Source organism: Sinohyriopsis cumingii, chromosome 2 (genome assembly GCF_028554795.1).
Source record: "Sinohyriopsis cumingii isolate HCF-2022 chromosome 2, ASM2855479v2, whole genome shotgun sequence".
Lineage (NCBI taxonomy): Eukaryota > Metazoa > Mollusca > Bivalvia > Unionida > Unionidae > Sinohyriopsis > Sinohyriopsis cumingii.
In genome coordinates this window covers 27,278,124-27,301,508 of record NC_142962.1, presented here as the reverse complement: position 1 = coordinate 27,301,508, position 23,385 = coordinate 27,278,124, and the positions used below count along the sequence as shown (strand labels likewise).

At 38.0% G+C, this 23,385-nt stretch overlaps 1 protein-coding gene across 1 annotated transcript in view; it reads right to left on the bottom strand.

The window, feature by feature from the left end:
* The window catches only part of LOC149804522 (uncharacterized), a 77,162-nt gene extending 66,616 nt beyond the window's left edge, over nt 1-10,546 (bottom strand). The window contains exon 1 of the mRNA XM_089941066.1: nt 10,510-10,546. The gene's annotated coding sequence lies outside the window, so the exon portion shown is untranslated. The remainder of the gene's footprint in view (nt 1-10,509) is intronic.
* Nucleotides 10,547-23,385: the final 12,839 nt, after the last annotated feature.

The window sequence follows — 23,385 nt, the reverse complement described above, 5'->3', positions numbered from 1 at the left end:
ATTTATTAGAAGTGTCTCCGACATAGGTCTGAGCTTGGTGTGAATATCATGCTCGTAAGGGCATTTTATAATGCACAATGCAACAGAGATGGGTGTGGGATGGTACTCTGATGATGATGAAATGGCTAGAAAAGATTATGGTAATAGTGATGTCGCATTTCTTTCATTTAAATAGCATGCAACATTTTCAAGTGAGTGTGTGAAAGAATAACATATAGTAAAAACAATTCCATACCATTTTTCCCACATACTTTGATGAAGTATATATTAATATGGAGTATGTATGTGGTGAACATGAAATGACTCAAACACTTTGAATAATTCGTGTAGTTGGAAGGAGAAGTGGATTTTGAATAAAACTTGGAGAAACTGAGCATGGGCTGTTTTACTGCACACACTATTGCAGAAAAAAATGGATTCTAACCAGTTCTGAACAACTTTGACAGCAGTTCTTAAAAACATGTATGGAGACCTGTATAGGCCATAAGCAGTATTGTTTGATAAAAACAATAACAAAATTATCCATATATTATGGTAATAATAAAAATGACAATACTACCACTACTAATAATAAAATTAATAATAATAATAATAATAATAATAATAATAAATAAAGTCTCAAGCAGGCTCATTACCATCCACCTGAGGGCAACTCCTTTCATCATCACAATCATACACTCCTATGCACCCACATCTAACTATGATGACAACGAACTAGAGAATTTGTACAACCAAATGCAAGATGTCGTTGACAACTCACCCAAGAAGGGCATTCTGTTTGTACAAGGAGACTGGAATGCTATGTGGGAGTTGATTCACAGACAAACTGGCAAAGCACATGTGGACCCTTCTGCAGTGCAAAGACAAACGAAAGAGGACTCAGACTCTTTGAGTTTGCTGCCTACAACAATCTTGTGCTAGCCAACAGGTTCGGCTCTTACAAAGCATCTGGAAGATGGACCTGACACAGTCCAGATGGATAACATCACAAACAAAGTGACTACATCTTGGTGAAAAATCGATTCTGCACAGGACTTAATATTGCCAGAACACGAATTTTTCCAGGAGTAGATATTAGAAGTGATCATGATTTATTAATGAAAATGTTTCGCCTCCACTTAAAAATGATCGAAAAGCCTAACCAACCAAGAAAAATTGAAAGATCCAAAAGTCGCAGAAGCCTTCTAAGCAATGATGGGTAGTAAATTTGCACCTTTGATAACTCTGGACAGCCAAGACACAGACCTCGAGTCCTTAACAACCAGATTCAACACAGATGTGACTAGCACATATCGTCGAACAAAGAAACTTTGGGTCACAACATATGTCCTTAACTATGCGACAAAAGAGGAGAACTGAAAAAGGGAAACAGAGACCATAACGGGCTAGAAAATTCAGAGAGATAAACAACATGATCAGGAAAAGCATGAAAAGGCAAAGGAAACCTGGACATTTAGAGTGGCCAGGTTAAGCCCCTTCTAACCCTGGAGATAAGGCCGGGCTGAGACTGCTAACGGAAGATTGTTCTAGCCAGGGAATCCTGCCACAAGGGTGGATAAAGCCGGGACGTCCAACGAACGTCGGGACACGGGACTCCATGTCAAAAGTACTCTATAATTCACTATTCAGTGGAGACGATATAGGAAGGCGCACCTACACAATGAAGGAGCCATTGGAGGGCTTATTTATGCAGTGAATACGCCATTGGAGGGCTTACCTATAATAATAATTGTTCAGTGCGAGAGTATCATTGAACATAAAGGTGCTCTTAAGAACTTTAAAAAAAAAAACATATTTAACAACGATTTAACTGCAGTTATTTATTTTTCACATATTATTGTGCAATATGTTTGTTAAATTTCATCATAGTCATCTAATTAAATCCTCTTAATTTTTGTCTTTGTTGTGTCTAATTTCTCCATAATAGGCGTTCCATTCGTCTGTTCTGTGACGTTCGTGAAATTATAAATAGGTATAACATAATTAATAAACTGACACTTAAAGAAGCGATTATTTAAAAATGTTAGCAATTAAAACAATTGACAAAAGTAGAAAATATTTAAGACTAGTTTTGAAATAATATCTATACAATATATATATGTGCACATGCATAGCTGTCTTCAAACCCTGCTGTTCATCTATTCAAACCACAGTGGCCATCTATTCAAACCACAGTGGCCATCTATTCAAACCACACTGGCCATCTATTCAAACCATAGTGGCCATCTATTCGAACCACAGTGGCCATGTATTCAAACCACAGTGGCCCTCTATTCAAACCACAGTGGCCATCTATTCAAACCACAGTGGCCATCTATTCAAACCATGGTGGGCACTGATGTTAAGGACGAGTAACCTCAGCATTATAATTATATTGTCAGGGGTTAATACAAAGCTAAATGTGAATCTTCGCTACTTTTAGTGATGTTTTAAAAGCTAAAAAATGTATTGTTATAGTGGCAATTGATAAACTATTGATTTTACAATTGCAATGATGCTGTCTATGTAGTTCTGTTACTTAGAACTAATTATAATGTTTAGTTTCTAATGTGCTCGCGTGAAGTCATATGGATAAATTATGGTCACCATAATGACTATGAAGAGCACGCTTAAATCTTAACTCACGAAATGGAGTACACCTAAATCTGAACTCACCAACTGCAGCACACTTAAATCTTAACTCATGAACTGAACACAAAAGTCTTAAATCACGAGCTTGAGCACACTTAACTCTTAACTTCCGAACAACAGCAGCACGCTTAAATTTTAACTCACGAACTGGATCACACAAATCTTAACTCGCGAGCTGGAGTACACTTAAATTCTTAACTCACGATCCGGAACACACTTAAATCTTAAGTCACGAACTGGGCACCTAATAACACCACGTGCAACTACAAGAAACTGAAACTCATGAAAGCATGTGATATATTTTCAAGAGCAAACTAGGTTAAAATTTGTGTATGTGGATGACAACGACATATCAAGCATGACAAAAATGGGTGAATCAAAAGCGGCACCGAAGGAAGATATATCCTTTTTAATGTAGTTGCTAGTGACGATCCTATATATAAATAACTTATTGTAAACAAAAGTTATAGCAGCTGCTTTTTGAAAGTCTGTGGTTTATAAAATAACTTAAATTAGTCTGAATGTAATTAATGCATAAGCAAACTTGATCTTTAAAATGTCTTGCTGAAACCAAACTGTGCGTTGGTGACGAATTCTATTATCATTTTGAATGTAACTATTTGAGACAACAAAAAAAGCAATTACTACCCAAACACTTTTCATAGTGGTAGTTGATTAACTTTAAAGGTTTAAGAATTAATGAGTTCTGAGAAAATGGCAGTTTAAGAAAACTCTCTGAAAATGTTGATACATTTTGTTAATTTCTTACTCGATGTAGATGTTCTTCTCATCTTTTCAAGAAGAGAAAGATACCAATGGTTCACCAATTATAGATTAAGTTGTGATCCATTTATAATAATTTTCCCCTTTATTTCCAATTATCTGACCATCCATGCTGAGCGGCATGAAGGAATGTAAGTTTGTTTTTGTCGTATTCCGATGTGATCTTGCTGCCAATCTGAGAAAAATTATCTGTTCTATGTAAAACCTTGTATTACTCAGGGAATGTACATGCATGCTTGAAATGTTATGACCACATATGTTGCGTATATGAACCCGAGGGTAATAAAGATTTTGGTTATGTAATTGACTTTTGCGACACGAAGGCAAGATATTGTTTTACACAGAGATTATAAAGGTAGCAAACTATGAGGTAATTAAGATAAATATAATGATTATAGCGTGTGATCTCATTTCATGCTATCAGGTCGGACTACGCCTGCTACCGTAAATATCAGTAGACGATCCTACCTTTTACTGTGGACTTAGATCAGACAACTACACACAGCAAATTCGGGAAGTTTCTCTCTGGCAGAAATGGCGGACAAGCGGATATGCTCATCCTCCTGATTGCGAAGGCAGAAGACAAGGGCTGTGTGGAGAGCGCAAGGGACATTACTGTGTCATTGTATTCAGACAGGTCTGGACGAGCGATTGTGAGTCTTCTGAGCAACTTTCTCTCCTTTAAATCCTAGTCGGGCGCAATTTATGGCATCATTCCACTTTGCACGACCAGATACCTTCAAGCCGTATGGCGATGGGTGAGTGGCAAAGCAACAGGTTTGCATACACTTAGAGCTGTAGCTGAAGACCTGCACACAAGCGGCTCATGGCATAAGGTCATTTTTCACTGTGCTGAAGCAGAAGTGAAAATTGAGCGACTAAGCAGCCCCTTGTAGGACCATCCTACTCACCTCCTGAGCCTGAGAATGTAGCTAGAAAATGTGCTCTTAACATTATATGTTTCATCTCATCCATGCTCAGTATACTGCGGCTCACGGGGATCCCAACACGAAGAGAACAGTGACAAAACTAACCATCGGTGCCTTGAAAATGCGCACACTAATGGATAGTACATTAGCAGAGTGCTCTTGTTGTTGAAGGACTGATCAGATTCAAAATCAGATAGCATTCCTGAGTGAAACGTACCAAGCTGAGGAATGACAACACACCGAAGAAAACAGCTGAACATTCTTCTGGAGTGACCAAAGTGAAAAAGAGCAGCCAGCAGCTCGTATTGGGTTTGCTATCAAATCACAGGTATTCAGCAAGCTTACAAATCTCCTAAAGGGCGTGAATGGCCGACTAATGCGAATGGTCTCCCACTGTCCGATAAAAGACATGCAGCTAGCATCAGCGTAAATGAACCCACCATAAACAACCCAGATGAATTCATGGATATATTTTACGAAGACATGGAAAGGAGCAGTACTGAAGGTAGACAAATGTATCATCCTCTGTGACTTCAATACTAGAGTTGACACAGACCGGAATACATGGCCTAGTGTCACTGTCAGAAATGTCGTTGGCAAATGCAACAAACAACGGACTCCTCCTAATAAATGCTCTGAACATGACTCCCTAATCACCAACACAGCCTTCCGCCTGCCAAACCGGAAGAGGACGTCCTGAATGCATCTACGCTACAAGCTCCGGCATCTTATTTACTAAGTCATCCTCAGGAGAGGAGAAAGGTAGGATTTTAAAGTGATGAGACCCATGATAAGTACAAAATACTGGACTGACCACAAGTTCATAGACTCTAAGCTCAATATCCAGATGACCACAAAGCAAAATGTGTCCTAAAAGCTCAATGTCTAAAACTGATGTGAAACATGCATTTGTCGAAAATTGTGCAGTCACCTAGAAACAACTGATGTGAGTTCCGGGCATACTGAGGAACAAAAGGCTTCCTACAGAGACTGTGTATTTATCTGCATCCAAAACTCTCGGTCCCACCACACGTAAACATCAACATTGGTGTGATGAAAACAATACTACCATATAGAGATTACTAAATGAGAAACACAATCATCACAAGGCCTTTTTTGAAGGCAGCACATCATCAACTAAAAAGGCAGCCTTTAACAGCATCAGGATTGTCCAATGCAAACTCTGGGAGCTTCAGAAGAACTCCTGGCTAAGTAACAAAACGGATGCGATTCAGTCATGCGCATACAAGATTAACATGAAGAATTTATATGATGCTTTGAAGAAAATCTATGGGCTACAGTCATCAGTAACATCTCAAATACTGAGTGCTGACAATAAAACAGTGCTCCCAGACAGAACAGATACTACAAAGATTGGGAGAACACTGTAGCAGCATCCTCAGTCTACAATCATCAATTAGTCAGGAGGCAATTGATTGAGATCCCCATGTGGAAATCAAAACAAATATTGTACCAGCAGAAGTCTACTAACCCGAAAATGACATTAGAACTGACTGAATCCTTCCAGCCAATGTGAACTCAACGAACTGTACCTTGGAGTAAAAAGATGCATTCATTATCCACTTGTAAGTACGGAAGGCACAGGTCAATCATGCAACGTCAATCTGCGCATCTCCTTGGTGTCAATAGGATGTAGAATCCTCGCCAGAACTCCACTGAACTGTCTTTTACATTGTTACGTTGTGGCTTGCTCCTAGTGTTGCGTCACTGTGGCTTCAATAAATCACGAACGACCACATTAATGGTGTTTGTATCTTGTCAAATCCAAGAGATATGCCAGGAACAGCATTCGAAATGCAAACGACTTTCATCGACCTGACATAAACCTTTGACACAGTCAGTCATGACAGCCTTTGGAAGATCATGACAAAATTCAGTTTTCCAGAGAAAGTCGTAATGATTCTTCAATTCAATTATGGCATGCTCGCTCGTGTCGTGGATAAAGGCGAATAACAGGAACCATTCCCAGTCGCAAAATGTAGTTAAATAAGACTGTGTTCTGGCCTCAACCATTTCAGGAAGATGTTTTCTACCATGCTTACTGACGCCTTCCGTGACTTTGATTATGTCACTGGGATTGATTTCAGACACTGGACTGATAGCAGGCTTATTAATGCGAGGAGACCACGAGCAAGGACTACGTTACATGAAGTAACCGTTTATGATTCTAATTTGCTGGCGAATGTTCCTGATTGCTAAATCCAAGTCTAACATGCAACACAGTACTGACCGCTTCTTTTCAGCTTGCGACAATTTCGGTCTCGCAATCAGTATCAAGAATACAGAGGTAATGCTACAAAGTGCACCAGAAAGACCTTACACAGAACTCACAACAGTAAATGATCATGTTCACCAATCTCGGCAGCACAGATACATGCAGTCTACATTGATGATGAAAACAATGCAAGAAGTTATAAAGCAGGTGTGGCCTTTGCCAGACCACATGCAAACGTGAAAGTGCAGAAGCATCAGACGATAAATAGAAATGAAGGTCTGCAAAGCCATTGTGTCGCCGACCCTGCTGTATGCATGTAACACCTGCACTGTGTACATACGTCATGCCAGAAAGCTGTAATATGTTCACGTGGTCTGCCTGAGGAAAACGATCAGGATAAGATGGCAGGACGGTTTCCAAGACTTAGAGGTTATCACACGGGCATGCATTCCAAGGATACGCACTCTGATGATAAAATCACAGATGAGATGGTCAGGTCACGTCACCATGATGTCAGAAGACCGACAACTAAAGAAGAGTTTATACGGCGAGCTTGATGGGAAAGCGATGTTGGTCAGAAGAAACGATTCTAAGATTCCCTCAAGTAATCCTTGCAAAATTCAACCAGATTCTGAGTGTTGGGAAGATCTCACACAGAATCTCTCCACCTGGAACAGGTTCACTAGTCCCATTCATACTGGAGCTACCACGTTTGAACAAAGGAGAATTGCAGAGGCGGTGCAGAAGAACGAGCAGGGTAAATCTCAGAAATGCAGCACGTCCTACATTGATCAAGCAACCACAAACGGCATCTCATGTGCAATGTATCACAAACGGTTTAGACAACAAATTGGTCTGATGAGCCAATCGCGAACTCACAGAAACTAAACCACTTGGGAATGTCATGGTCATCTCGAAGGACGAACATCATCATTAAATAATGCTTAACAGAGATTATAAAATTCGGAAAACACAATCTAAGGTCCAACAAATATTTTTCAGTTATCGTGCATTACATGTATTTATCAGTTACTTGTAAACTTTACTCCTGGAAATGCAATAATGAGGTATACATTTTTGTTTTTTAGGATGAGAAAAGAACACGACAAAAGATAACTATATTCATCGCCTGTTTTTTTGGCGAATGACAGTGAGAGAATATTCATCGACAGTTATAAACTTAATTAATGTTTTTGATATATTTTTATAATCAGAATTAGATGTTCTTTAAATACAAACTAGTTTAAATAACATGCAATTAGACCTGTAGATGGTGCTTTTTCAGTAAAATGGATTCGTCCGGCCATTGGATAATTTTCCATTAATCGAAATACAAGGGCTAAGTATTTGTATTCATTCACAACATCAACATACCCATTTGTGTATCTTAAATTTGTATATGAGGTAGTTTCTGAACAATATTTTTTATTTCTCTGTATTTGTTGTACGTTTCTAATATCTGCAAGACATATCAAAGGTACATTGCATGTGTGCATGACTAGCTGTCACCAGCGTGTAAAAGCAACATAACATTTTTACCTATGTACAAAATCAGCATGTTCAGAGGGTATAGCACAACCTCTAAACCAATTTACAATTAAAAATGATTCAATTCATTTGGTGATAAGGAGACCAATAATGGAGATATATTCTCCCTTTGCATTACACCTTCTTCACTTGAAACAAAAACGGACAGTCATTATTTACACAAGCATATTATCTGATATAATGTCAAAACCTTTTCTTGATACATACATACATAAATACATACATACATACACACACACACACACATACATGCATACATACTCAGATACCTACCTACCTAGATACCTACCTACATACATACATACATACATACATACATACTTTGTAATGTATGTCTATATATTGTGCTAAACATTTGTCCATCATTGTATACTGTGAGGGTTATCTGTAAACAAGATATTACATAACTAACTTTTGCTCAGGATTGTAGATTATACTTGTAAAAAATGATCATTCGCAAACATGTTTACTTGGATTTGAGGTCATGTCCTTATTTTGTCTTTTTGAAAATTATATTGTCTTGCCTAACTTACAAAATTTAGAATGCTTCTAGAAAGCGAACTTGACAGCGAATTTAATGGGAAAATGACCCACATCCTAGCATCATATTGTCTTTTAGTTATATATATTCATTCCAATCTTAGCATCCGTTTTTTGAGGAATCAACTTCAGTTGTATTCAGTTAATATTTGAAAGGAATTATTATTCAAATTATTCATGGGAATTGCAAAATGCATATTAACTATTGGAAAACAATTTTGTGGGATTATTGTAAATTCATTCAAGGACATTGTGGATCATATTATTGTGATACATCAAAACTGTTGATAAATCAAACTATTCAAGACTACTGGTCCAACAGCACATTCAGGACTAATGGAATTTATTCGGACACTACAATGTTAGAACTGTGATAGAACTTTCATGATTATTTGGAATTTAATTCACAACACTGTTAATTCCTCTGAAATTGTCATTTTATAAATTAGAGAATTAAATTATATTTTGACTTTTACGAAACATATTGGTTTTGGTTTTTCTGTTACTTTGTTTAAGACCATATTGTCGAAACAACATACATACATACATACATACATACATACATACATACACAGTGAAGTCTAAAGGCATGGGTACACTGAGCAGTTGCCCAGGGCCTCAAGCTTCTAGCCTTTTATTCCTGTGGGTGAGTAGGGCCGGTAGGAGGCCCCAGTGCATTGCTTTGCCCAGAGCCTACAATGTTGTTAAAACGGCCCTGCATACATACATACATACATAACTGAAACCTCACCTCTGTCTGCATGGGTTCCAGTCTAGGATTCGGCCAATGTGGGTATGTGAGAAAGTTTGCCAGTAGCTTCTCGTGGGTCGGTGGTTCTTCCCGGGCTCTTCCTCCACCATTAATGTTGGCCGCCATGCATAGCCTATCATGTGCTGAAAAATGGCGTTAAACCCCACAACAACAACAACATAACTGAAACATAAATAAAATGTAAACTAAAATTTCAAAGATAACGTTTATTTGCACGTTATGATTTTGAACTCTATAAGAAGCAATCTGTTTCTGTGTCTGAAAGCTATCCTTCTTCGAATCCATACCCCAAACAAGTTTATTCGAATTCAGAGAATTACATTATCGTCGTCAAGCTGAATGTAATGGCGACAATTTCCACATGTTAGAAAAGAAAAACCTTGGTGTTGCACCAGGAGACCAAGAGGGTAGTTGCCGGCAATGGCTGGTCTGGATAAATACATCAGTTTTTGGTATAGAGATGCTTAAATTGGTGTGGATAAAAATGGATCATCATATCTAAAATTAGATAGCAATGTTTCGCTAACAAAAGTTCCACTGGATGCCCTGCCTCGCCTGTGAATGGCTTCATGACACAGCTTACGACAGACGATACAATACTCCTTGGTATAGAGCGTATCAGGTTAGAAACTTAGACGGGCAAGACAACTGGTCTTTGAATTTGCACATCGGGTTACAAACTTTCGACATATGTTAATATTCTACTAACCGCTACAGCTAAATACAAACTCTTTAATGATGCCAAGTATGGCATACAGACGATCTCTAAAATTGCACCTTAATATTGCTGAGGTCGCAGTCGCCGAAAAGGTTTTACGTAATCCACGCCTTTCTCAGACGAAACAGTGCCAGCAGGTAATGATCTGAAAGGTACGTTGGTGCCATATTGTTGGCGATCCGATAGAATATACGTCTGCAAGCTACTTCCAAATGGTTTAAATATAAACCGTACCATTGATGGCAAACTATTTACGCGCTTCCCACCCAAAAACAAGGTTGTCATCAATAAAACAACATTACCAACAACAATTAATAATAATAATAATAATAATAACAAACAATCTACTCACCTATAATATTTCAAGCAGGATTTACTTAATGTTCAAAGTCCAACCAGCTATCTATTCAGTAACAGGTGTCAAGGCAGTCCAGCGATTAGCTGGGAAAAACCCAGAGAGGTTATCGTGGGGTTCGGAAAAGAACTTCTCGAAAAAATGTTAAAAAGAAAAACAACAAACACAAACAAAAACAAGGGTACTAGTTGTAAATTTACAACCCTGCAATTTTAGCAGTAACTGTAACATAAAAGCAAGGAGTAAAAGTAGTTAAATCTGAATAGAGCTTGTATTTATATATTGTAAATACTTGACCCGACCTTAAATATAGATTTTACTTGAACTTGATGTCTAACGATTATTACTCGTAAAAATATTAGAATAACTAAAATGCGACATACTCTCATAGACTCCATGATCAAACATGTATATGGGCTTAGTCGCAAGCGATATGATACGAAGAAAGGATGAGTTTCATTTTTGATATTGAAATGTCAGTAATACATGGACTAGAGATGCAGGTATATACCTAAATATTATTGGAGATATCCAATTATTGCCCATGTTTGGTTGTAGTTATGAGAGGATTATACGAAATTTCATCAATTATATATATATATATATATATATATATATATATATATATATATATATATATATATATATATATATATATCTGTATGTGCGTGCGTGCGTGTGCGTGCGTGCGTGTGTGCTGTCATTTGTTAAAGATGTACTATTAGACTATTATGTATAGATAAATCACCGTTGAATAGTAGCGTTTAATCAATCTTCGATCAATAATGACCTTTTGAGTCCCTTTTGGGCGCCCCACTCAAGAAAAGTTTTAAATCTTATTAGGGCACCGCATAAAAGTGATGTAACTAGTTATTCCTGGTTATACTGGCTATTTAAAAAAAAGACCTTGTATATCTTAGGTATTGTTCAAGGAAACGTTCATTACTTTATTTTGGTGTATGATTGATGGTTATAATATGGGTCATATAGTATACAGGTTGACCTTACTCCAGATGTGCTCCATTCAAAAACTGCTAGCTCCGCGTGGTCATTTTCACTTCCTAGACTTCAGAAGTAAATTTTTGAAAAAAGAGCCGATAACTGTTGTTACACTGGACAACAAATTTTTACAAAAGTCATGTTACTAAATAAAATTAGTCAATTCTTATCAATTTTTATGTGCTGAACACGAATATGACAGTCAAATTGCAAAATTGGCTCTAGTTTTTTTGTAATCTGCAAGAAATTAATGTTTACATAACGAAATGCATTCCAATAGTAAAAGGTCAACTGTAATAGCCTACCTATAAAAAATCAAGTCATTGACTACATCTTAGATTTCTTCGCCTGTCTCTTGTACAGCTGTTCGGGAGCATCTCTGAGGAGTGTCCAGCAGTAGTCAGCCAGCATTGTAGTGGACCATTTTCCCTGGTATCTTTGTTCCATTGTTGCGATATCTTGATGAAAACGTTCGCCGTGTTCATCACTAACAATACCACAGTTGCTAGGAAAGAAATCCAAATGGGAATGAAGGAAGTGAATCTTTAGAGACATATTGCAGCCAAGTTTCTTATACTTCATCAACATGTCTTCTACTAGTTCCTTATAGTTTTCTGCCCTAACATTTCCGAGGAAGTTTGTAGAAACTAGGCGAAAAGCATTCCATGCTTGTTTCGCGTCACCTTCCAGCAAGTTGTTGAACCTGTCATCTTTGAAAAGCTCTCGAATCTGAGGACCCACAAAAACTCCCTCTTTAATCTTTGCTTCGCTGAGTCGAGGGAATTTTTCATGCAGGTATCGGAATGCTGGCAAAGTCCGGTCAATGGCTTTCACGAAGTTCTTCATCAAACCTAGTTTGATGTGAAGGGGTGGTAGCAAGATTTTCTGAGCCTCAACCAGAGCTGGGTGTTGGATATTCTTCTCTCCAATGGCTACATTCTGCCTGTGAGTCCATTCCTTCCTCATGTAGTGCATTTCCCTTGCTCGGCTATCCCACTCGCATAAGAAACACATGTATTTTGTATATCCTTGCTGCAGTCCCATTAAAAGGGCAACTACCTTCAAATCACCACAGAGGTGCCAGCTGTACTTGTTATACTCAATGGAATTCAGTAGCTGCCTTAAGTTATCGTATGTCTCTTTCATGTGGACAGCATACGCTACTGGAATAGATGGAAGAATGTTTCCATTGTGCAAAAGCACAGCCTTGAGACTCAGTTTCGAAGAGTCCACAAATAGTCTCCATTCTTGTGGGTCATGAGTGATTTTTAAAGCATTCATGAGGCCCTCAATATCGGAACAGAATATCAGATTACTTTCCTTTCTGAAGAAAGGCTCCAATTGCTGGTGGCGCTTTCGATATGCAGTAATTGTGACATCTTCTTCTAGAAGATTCCATTGTTGGAGTCTTGATCCTAGCAATTCTGCCTTGTTCTTTGATAAGTCCAAATCACGAATCAGGTCATTTAGTTCTTCCTGTGTTATTCTGTGTGGGGTTGATGATGCACCACAGTGAAAATCTGGATCACTGCATGCTGATGGACCAGGAGAAGAACAGGTCGACTCACCTTTGTCTTCGTCAGATGAATCAAGAGAATATTCTGCTGGAGGTTCTGGAATAGGAAGTCCCTCACCATGTGGAACTGGTCTCAATGCAGACGGAATGTTTGGGTAGACTATTCTCGACTTCTTTCGCTTCGTTATTCCGCCGGAAAGAGGAGGAACCAAGCAGAAGTAACAGTCATTTAGGTGGTTGCTTGGCTCTCTCCACACCATTGGGACTGCAAACGGCATTGATGACCTTTTGCAATTCAACCACTGTGAAAGCTGTGTTGTACATGTAGCACAGCATATATGCGGAGCCCAAGGCTTGTCTTGGTCACCAACCTTGCATCCGAAGTAAAGATGATATGCCTTCTTCACTTGAGAATTGATACTTTTCTTCTGGTTGGCAAATGTCACTTCCCCACAAATATAGCAAAAATTGTCCGCGGTATTAACACACTTTCGAGGCATTACTGTTCTTTATTGTACGTAAATGGATAAAATAATAAGTTTTATGTAACAGTAGCTTGAACTGTCTCGCACAACGTCTAAAATATTTTAAATGCTGAACCTATCTGATTGGGCTTTATATAGTACACTGCTTACGTCAGCTTCAGCAGCCGCCTGGCATTAGTATAATAGGCCTACACATGTATAGTACACTGCTGACGTCAACTTACTTCAGCAGCCGCATGGCATTAGTATTGCATTGCATCAGAAAATGATGCAATCAACTGTGGATGATGTGAGCATGATGGTATTATGCAATGTTACATCATTATTCCGGATGTTGCTGCAGTCCTACTGGAGAAATTTACACAGTGAAACATAGAAAATGAGGTATATGAATATCTTCAAAACGAGAGCCAATACAAATTTTTCACGGTTATATTCGTGTTCGGCACACCAAAATACTACAGATTAGGGCCTTTTCAAGTCAGTAATGATTTCACTGTTGACCAGTGTTATCATGGCATTTATGTTGTGTGGTCTGTTGCTACAAAGATCTAGAGCAAAGTGCTTAAGTGTGTTTAGTTTTCTTTTTTCAAGACCTACAAAAGAATACCAAGTTTATCTTGAAAGAGGATTGAAACTCGGACATGAAAGTTACGCGGACGTGATGGAAAATTCCCCTTTGTCTCGAGAGTTAGCTGTCTATGTGTTCATTCGAATCATGATTGCCTTATATCTTTGTGTTTTAAGGGTCACATTTCTTCTTAAGTAAATGCATGCATTAAGAGACAGACAGTTTGGGTAATTATCCCTGACGTTCACTGAACGTTAGCTTCCATACTTCATACAAACCCCAAATTTAAAAGTTTGACCAAAAAAAAAAAAAACACAAAAAAACCATGCCACTCAATACTGTACCACTTCTGACTCTACCAATGTGAGTGCGAGTGTGTATCTTAAAATGTTTAAGTGAGATATAAAAAAAATTGTCAGCTTGAAAACGCAAACCAGTACTGTGACCGTTTAGTATTTGATGTGGTAAGAAGAAATGGTATAATACACAACAGAGGAATTGTAAGTTCACATTCCAGCCTGTCTGCAGTGCAATGATAACAAGGCAAGAGCATAGGCATTATTTTGCCACACTATCTTTGAACAAAATAATGGATCACTCACCATAAACTATTTCGTTGGCTAGATTTATTTTCTTACCGCTTTCGCTTCGAATAGACTTAAGTAGCTCTTCGCACAGTAACGTGATAGGTCGTGCTTATCTGCGTCTCACCGCTAGACGATTTACCAACAAAAAAATAACAATCAAAGCTGACGCACGAACAATCGTAATCTGGGTGATCCCATGGAAATTGTGTCAGTCTTATGGCCAAATACATCACAGCATATCTGGATAAACTATTCTGTGAGAACTTTACATCCACGTTATCAAAAAAAGGAAGAAGTTGTAGTTGCCTACATCTTCAGTTCACTCTTGTGATATTTTATAAAGATGTATTTTTTATATGGATGTAATTCTGTTAGTGGAATGTTTCTTTGAAACTTTATGAAAATATACCATAAAACAAACATGTCGTGATTTTTTTACAGTAGGGATAACTCTCTCTCTCTCTCTCTCTCCGTCATTGTGGTTTTGATTGATATCCTAATGGTATATGTTCCCGTTTGAAGATACCTCTCAAAAATGTTGATCAGTGGTCACCAAAATTATGTGAACTGTTCCGTTTGTCATGTAATTTGTTTTCAAAAACTTACACCCGTAAAATTGTAATTCAGTAACTCGCTGGATGAAATAAAATCTTAAGTTGAATTGAGCCTGTACAATTCAGGTATCTTAGCTTTATCCTTATTTTGGCACTGCAAAAATGCAGGCCCGGCCCTAGGGCAAGGCGAACAAAGCATCCGCCTTGGGCCCCGCGCTTTCAGGAAATCAACTCTGCAATGCAATTATTTTGCTTGGGGCCCTAGGCATCGCTTGCTGCCTTGGGGCCCCTCATGCTGCCTTGGGCCTCGCACATCCTAGGGCCGGGCCTGGCAGTGTGTCACGGGAATTTGTTTTCTAGCATTAGGCCTTAGATTTAATGTTTTTCAGAAAGGAAACAAACACGATTTTTTTCAAGAAAGACGCGAGTGACATGCCAATGGTTTACTATGAATTCTAAAACTGAAACAGGCGTTGAGAAAAATGTAACAATGTTCAGCCTACTTTCTCTCAGTTCAGACTGTCAATTCAACAAGGCGCATTTTGGTGCTGCTTGTTTTCATTATTTTTTGCCCCCATAGATTTGTGAAAACCTTGCAACATTGCTTGTAGCGAGTGCTGCAAAACACAGGACATTCCTTAAAGTTGGAATATACAGCAAATGTTAAGCAGTCAGACGACAATAAATATCATATTAACTTTGTATGAAATTCATAAAATGAATGAAAATTCATACATAAAATGTATGGTTGTCTTCATTATCTTTGTCATATAATACCGCAAGAAAACAACAGAACCAAAAATGGTGTGCTTCTTTTTTTTTACCATTCTTTCTTTCTTTCTTTCTTCCAGTGATGCTAATTATGTCTGTCCATCTCTCAAAACACTAGTCTCCAGACTTACTGTCACCCAATGCAGTAACACTTGTGTGCGTACGTATGTGTGTTAGCTTTCGCTTAAACACATATTGTTTGTACACAAATATAATAAACAAAGAAATAGCAACCATTGACGTAAACTATTTAGTTTCACCGTGTATGTGTATCTCATTGTTCTGAATTTTTCTGCAAGTCACTTCTGGGGTTACTAGATTGTACAAAATAATCTTCATGAGGTACCAAGCGAATTTATTTCTTTGCTGTTTTTTTTTGTTCTGTCATTCTATCAGATTTACCACCGTTTATTCTCTCAGTCTCACTCTGTAATGCACATGGTATTGGATATGAGACAATCATGTCTTCAAGATCGCTAGTACAAACTTCTACCAACACATTTTGAAACGTATTGTGTGACAGGATTGTCATTGTTGCTTGGTGTCTGCATTCATCTTGATTACAAACTTTAACTAAGTTTTGCACACTACTTGAATTTATTTACATGTCATGGTGTAGGTGTAAGCCTTCGTTCTCAATTTTATGCAAGTGCATTTCTGCGTGTCTCAATTGTCACAGTACTTTTAGGGGACGAACAAATTTATTTTGGGATGAATCAGGACTCTCTTGGTTTTGTGACAGAAGTGCAGGACATTGATTCAGGCTCGCTCGTGTCATCTTCAAATGATATAGAGCTAACGCTTCAGCTCCTCTGTGTGTGTGTGTGTGTGTGAGAGAGAGAGAGAGAGAGAGAGAGAGAGAGAGAGAGAGGCGAGAAGTTATGATGTTGCCTCTTACTTTCTTTAGGTTTCTCACCGCAACCAATTCATCTTGTTTGCAAAAATTTTGTTTGACTAGGTTTCTCACGCAGCAGGTCACTATATAAGATTAAAGTTTTTAGCATATTCCTCCAGTTCTCAAACAGTCAAGAAGACGGAAGAGTCATCACAGATCGACCTGCTGATCAAAGATTTGCTACGGGTCATACGAAAGCATAATTCACAAGCAAAAGTGTCAACCAAAACTTACCATTCTGGTCTATGATTTGATGAGATTCACAGAAAAGTGTATAAATCCTGATGAAGTTTGCTATATCTGTAAGGTACATGGGCATTTGTCTCCAAGTCCACTTCCTCCAATAAAGAGAGACAAAAGTCAAGATACATGTTATCGTTGTGAGAAGAAAGGACACAGGGCTTCAGAGTGTCTTAAGAAAAAGAGAAGAAACAAGAGGTGAAAGTGGAGATGGGTTAAGAAGAAGAAAGTGATGATGATAATGAAGAACATGTGGCAGTGAAGAGATGGAAATGGAAAAATGGACAATTTGAGCCAATATGTTGGCCTTTAGCTTAAAAAAATGGGAAATGATGTGATGTGAAATTTCATTGCAAATTATAAAAAGAGAATATACCAGAAGAAAAAAAAAGTGTCTCTTGGTCTTGATTTTAATATTAAGAATGGTCAATATTGTAATGGGCAGGAAATCTAGCCTCTAATTTTTGTTTAAAACAGTTACAAATCAATTTCATTCGTTGTAAAGCTTTCGGTGGTAAAGCAGCATGAGTGGTAGTACTAATACTAGTAGTGCCTCTACTTCGTAGACGGGGTTACAACATCGCAGCTAGATGGGTGGGTGTTGTCAACACTAATGGACAATATTAATTTATTCATTAATAACGTTACCTACTGTTATTCAATACCAAATGACGATTGGTATGATTCTCGAGTATATTTCATATTCCCATATAAATTGTTAATAAATCATCCATTTAACTCTTTCATTTCATGATGTTATTATGCCAGGAATGCATGTATAACTTTCCTAGGTATTGGAATCGGTTCACAATTAATACGTCCAGTTCAGTACCCACGAGTGTAGTTCTAGTCTATTTTTAGAACATTTTTTCCTCTCATTTTGGTGGTGATAGAAAAGTTTTATTTATGCATTTTTGGTAGGGGTTTAAAGGTAACTGTTTATTCTTGATAATATGAGCTCAGGGTGTTGTTGTCTGTGTGTATTTCGGCAACAGTGCACAGTGAGTAATAAGGCCTTGGTGATGATCCGGAAGTGAAATCTGTGTTCTGTTTACATGCTGCTATGTTGACAGTCCAGCATCTAAAAAAGAGCAGGTCAACCTATGACGAGAACTTCACCGTGAAGTCATCTTTGAAGGTATTTTAGATTAACATATGATTTGTATTAATTGGCACACAGTGGAAAGGTCAGTACTGAGAAACATATGTAGAGAACATATAGTAAAATTAATTGTGTCCTTTGTCCTATTTGCCTCGTTTCCAATTTTGGCACATCTGGAGTACTCCAGTCGTTATCTCGCATAATAGTTAGGGGTCGCTTACGACATCACTAATTTTTAAAGCTAAAACATTTATTCGTACTGCAAATTTTGACCACTGAGGAATAAATTAGTTTTGTATGCACACTTTAATAACACTCTGGGTTATATGGGTTTTCAATTACAATTTTTAATTTAGGTGTAGTTTTGTTGCTATCAGTAGCAGAGTACAGTTGCGCTTGCAGAAGTTTTCCTTGCGGTTGCTACTCAGCGAATGGCAGAATTTTCACTGACAAGCGCAGAATTCTGCAGAAGGTATAAAAGGCTTGTCAGTGTCAACACTAGGACCTGTTCGGGTTTTTTAGGGTCACGTTACGAGCTCCGTACATTCAGAATACCATATAAGGAAGTACGCCAAGATAAGGTAACTCTTTTGTTTATTATTTTCCGCGAATCAGAATTCATAGTTATTTCACAATATCTATCTAAATAAATGCTGAGAAAATAATATTTCTTTTATAGAACATTTTGGATAGATCTAAAACTAAGTTTTGAAATCTACATCTGTGTACAAAATACCTTTATGGATATTTATTCATTCATTATCATGTTTTAAATCAGCAACTTCAGGTTACATATCTGCTTATCAGTTAAATAGTATTCAGACAGTATTTTTATGATCCTGTGAGGTCAAGTCAAGGGTTTCTTGTAGACTTGTTTTGAATAATGATGTTTATTACAATTCAATAGGAATAGGATATCAAATAATAATAACAATAATAACAATAATGATAATAATAAGTGCACGTTTGAAAAGAGAGCAAATGAGTGTTTCTCAAAGCTCTCTCTAATAGCTATTTATTAAATTGTAAAGCTGCTGAGTGCTTCTCAAGGTTTTGTACATATGCTCTTAGTTATTTTGTTACAGCCACTGAGTGTCTCTCAAGGCGCTGTTTGCAATTAACCTATATGAATTTAGTGAAAAGCTAGACAATGTTTCGAAGTCTATAAGTAAACCATAATTTTAAAATCTGAACACTAAACTTTGACATTGATAAATGTTAATATCAACTTCTGTCACGAAAGCTGTTGCTTAATTTACTTATGTTTGTCCAACTGCACACTACCACTGTGATGTAAAAATTAATGAGTTATTATTTGAAGTGATGTACCTGATGTTTGAGCCGTAAACTTTTAATACCATACAAGTCTGTGACTTAATAAATCACATGAAACTTAAATCTGAGTCTGCATTTCATCACTAGTCCTATTCTTATTGTAAGGATTCCTCACTTCATCACTAGTCCCATTCTTATTGTAAGGATTCCCCACTTCATCAGAGAATCAGAGACCTCTTGGAGTTAAGGTCTAAGTTCAACTGGGCCTTTACTCTAATGAGAGCTTATCAGCCATAGAGAACATAGGGAGTCATGGAGTGGTCACTGCAAGTTTAACGGCCGAAGCTACCTCGTAACAACGTTTTGGTGCCAAGCAGTGGGATCTACTTAATTTAAAGAGTGGATCCAGAGACTGAACCCAAGCCCAGGACAAGCACAACACAGTGAGAAGACTTTTCAGTGGAAATATTTTGCTGTTTGAGATTAAGTTTGAATCAGATCTGCACAAAACATAACCAAGTCCTGAGTTACCTGACAGAAAAATGGGTAAGAAGAGAACCCAAGTCCAAGGAGTTGACCCTGTTTTAACGGACAAGAACCAGGTTCAAGATGATGGGATGTCATTCGAGTTGGAAATGAATGCTGGTGCTAGATGTCCAGTGGTGGAACTGTCAGAGAGTAGCAAAAGTGGAGTTGGCAAGGACTATACTTTGGATTACAGGTCACCCAGAAGGGGGGAAGAGTTACATGTGAGTAAAGAAGAAGCAGACATGATAATAAATAATGAAGAAGCAGCAGAATCCAGTACAATGGCAGGAAGGTGTAGGTCTTTTGATGAGGGAGAACATACATTAAGAAGATTTGGTACTTCAGCTATGTTGCAGACATGGGGAGACAAGTCGAAAAATTATGGAGATACTGTAACTGTTGATGAAGATGTAAGACAACACTCTATAGATCCAAAAGAAAGCATTGCAGCTGCAGTAAACACAGCTGTGACTGGGGTTATGAAAGAGATGTCTGGGGCCATGATGAATATTGAGATATTGTTGCAGGAGATGAAGACTAGGGCAGAGCCGTCAAGAGGAGTTACTCCTGCTGGGGCGCCAAGAGACACACTTACTGAGACAAGAAGAGATGATAGAGCATTGACTTCAGCACAGGCTAGAATGTCAAGGATAAGTATAGGCAATGCTGATGAGGGTAATTTAAGCTCATCAGATGATAGTGAATCAGAAGAAGGAGATATAGCTCGGGCATTTCTGGATCAAATCTGAGTAGAAGTCATGCATCAACAAACAGAACTACTGGTATTAAGTCATGCATCAACACACAGAACTACTGGTATTAAGACCAATGGTGTAAAACTTCCTGCATTCACTGGAACAGAGAACTGGAAAGTGTGGATCAATCGTTTCACAGCAGTAGCAGAAAGGAGAAAATGGACTGAAGGAGAGAAATTAGATGAATTACTTCCACGCTTACATGGAGCAGCTGGAGAGTTTGTATTTAGTCAACTTTAGGAGAAAACTTTGAAAAGTTTCAACAAATTGGTGCAAGAGTTAAACACATGATACAGAGTTATAGAGACAGCCAAGACCTATGCAGGACAATTAGTAGATGAAACCAGAGACCCAATGAATTGGTGGAAGAGTACGCTGCAGAGCTGAAACGTTTGTATGATAAAGCTCATCCGAAAAGATATCAAAAGACATGAAGAGAAGATCTACTTAGGAGATTTATGGATGGACTACATGATGAAAATGCCCGCTTTCAAGTTGAATACATAAAGGAACCAACTGATGTTGATGAGACTGTGTACCATGTGGTGAATTTCAAGCAAACAAGAAAAAGGGACAAGGGTAATGAATTCTGCTCTGACAGAAAGTTCAAGAAAATGGCTAGAAGGGCTGCACAAAAAGAAACAGGGTCAAATGAAAATGAGGAATCTGATTCATCAGTTGAAGAATCTGAGATGAATGAACACGTTTACAGAATTCCCACCAGAAACAGCAACATAAAGAACCACAATCTTGCCCATTCAAGTGGAAATAATGGGAATCCAGAAAAGAAAGTGAAATCCGATATGCCAAATGAGAAACATCAAAAAACAACAAAGATTATCAGAAACTAATGAAAAAAATCGAAAAGTTAGAGTTCGAATTGAGATATGGTTTATAAAGAATGGACAATAACAAGTTTACCAATCAAGGAAAGTGTACAAGGAATGAGCAAAATTATGCTTGTTTTACATGTGGAGAGCAGGGCCACGTCGTACGAGACTGCCCATTGAGAATAAAAAAGACCATAGTGCAAGCAAATGTCCCTGAACGGAGAAACAGAGAATCTAAATATCTGGAGAGACAAGCAGTCAGTGCAAGAAACAATGATATCCATACTTTAAACTAGGAAAGGCTGGCCTTAAGGGTCAAAGTGCAGCCTTACTTACAACTGGCCCATTGAATAACTTCAATAAAATCTCACAGAATGAAATAACTGTTGTATGTCGCAGACTTCCAAAATATGAGGGAATCTACCTGAAAGGAACTATAGAGGGAGTAAAACTTATTTTTACGGTGGACACAGGGCAACAAAAACCATTATATCAGAGTTTACAACAAAATATCAAAAGAGAAACGTCCACAGTTGCAAAACTCTGCAAGTCTAGCAGGAGCAGGTGGCACACCACTAAAAGAATTTGGGAAAGCTGTTTTCCATATTGAGCTAGGATCACTGAAGCTTGACAGAGAAGTGATCGTTGCAGAAATAGAAGATGAAGGGCATCTTGGAACAGACATCCTACAAAATGAAAAAGAAGGCCCAGCAGACAATCTACTTTGTAATGGAATCATCAAATTAGGCGGTGCTTCAATACCATGCATACAAGTTGGCCTCCATGATGACAGGGTGAGAAAAGTTCGGGCAGCAGACCATTACATTATACCAGAATACAGTGAAACACTGATTGCTGTTTTCATAGAAGAGGATGTTGATGAACAAGCCACCAGCCTGGAATTTATTGAGGAGCCTTGTGAGAACTTAGCTGAGAAATATACAGTGATCATGGCTCCCTGTCTGGTTGACATAGGGGTATGTCCAACTAAAAAGGTCAGATTGTTAAATCTGTTTTCCACAGCTGCATCCATAAAACAAGATGCAATAGTGGGCCAGGCCTACAAGCATGATGGGGTTCACACTACTATTTATAATATGGAAGATGCAGAAAAGCCAGTAATTTCCATGCTGTGCGACGAATGAAATGTAAATCCATTGGAAAGAAATATAACAAAGGGAAAATAGAAACAATAGAAATTGCAAACAATAATAATGAGCTGTCAGAGCTGGCATTGGAAGATGAAAACTATGAAGTACCAGATTACTTGAAGGAGTTTTATACCAACACAGTGAAGACAAAGGGATTTAGAGAAGCGAAAGCAATATAAGGATTACTGAGTAAGTTTCAAGATGCTTTTTCTCGGGATGACAATGATTTGAGTTTAACAACTCTAATAGAGCATACTATAGATACTGGCGATGCCAGGCCCGTTAAACAACCACCACGAAGAGTGCCTCTGGCCTTTGCTGAGGATGAGAAGAAGACAATACAAGAGCTAGAAGAAAAAGATGTCTTAAAGAAATCTACATTACCCTGGGCTTCACTTTTGTGTTGGTCAGAAAGAAAAAAAAAGGCAAGGTCAGACCATGTGTAGTTTACAGGAAACTGAACACCCTGACAAGGAAAGATGCTTTCCCTCTACCAAGAATACGTGATTGTCTTGATGCAGTTGCAGGAGCATCATATTTCTCAACCCTTGATTTAACTTCAGGATACCATCAGATTCCAGTAAAGACTGAAGATTAGCAAAAGACTGTCTTCG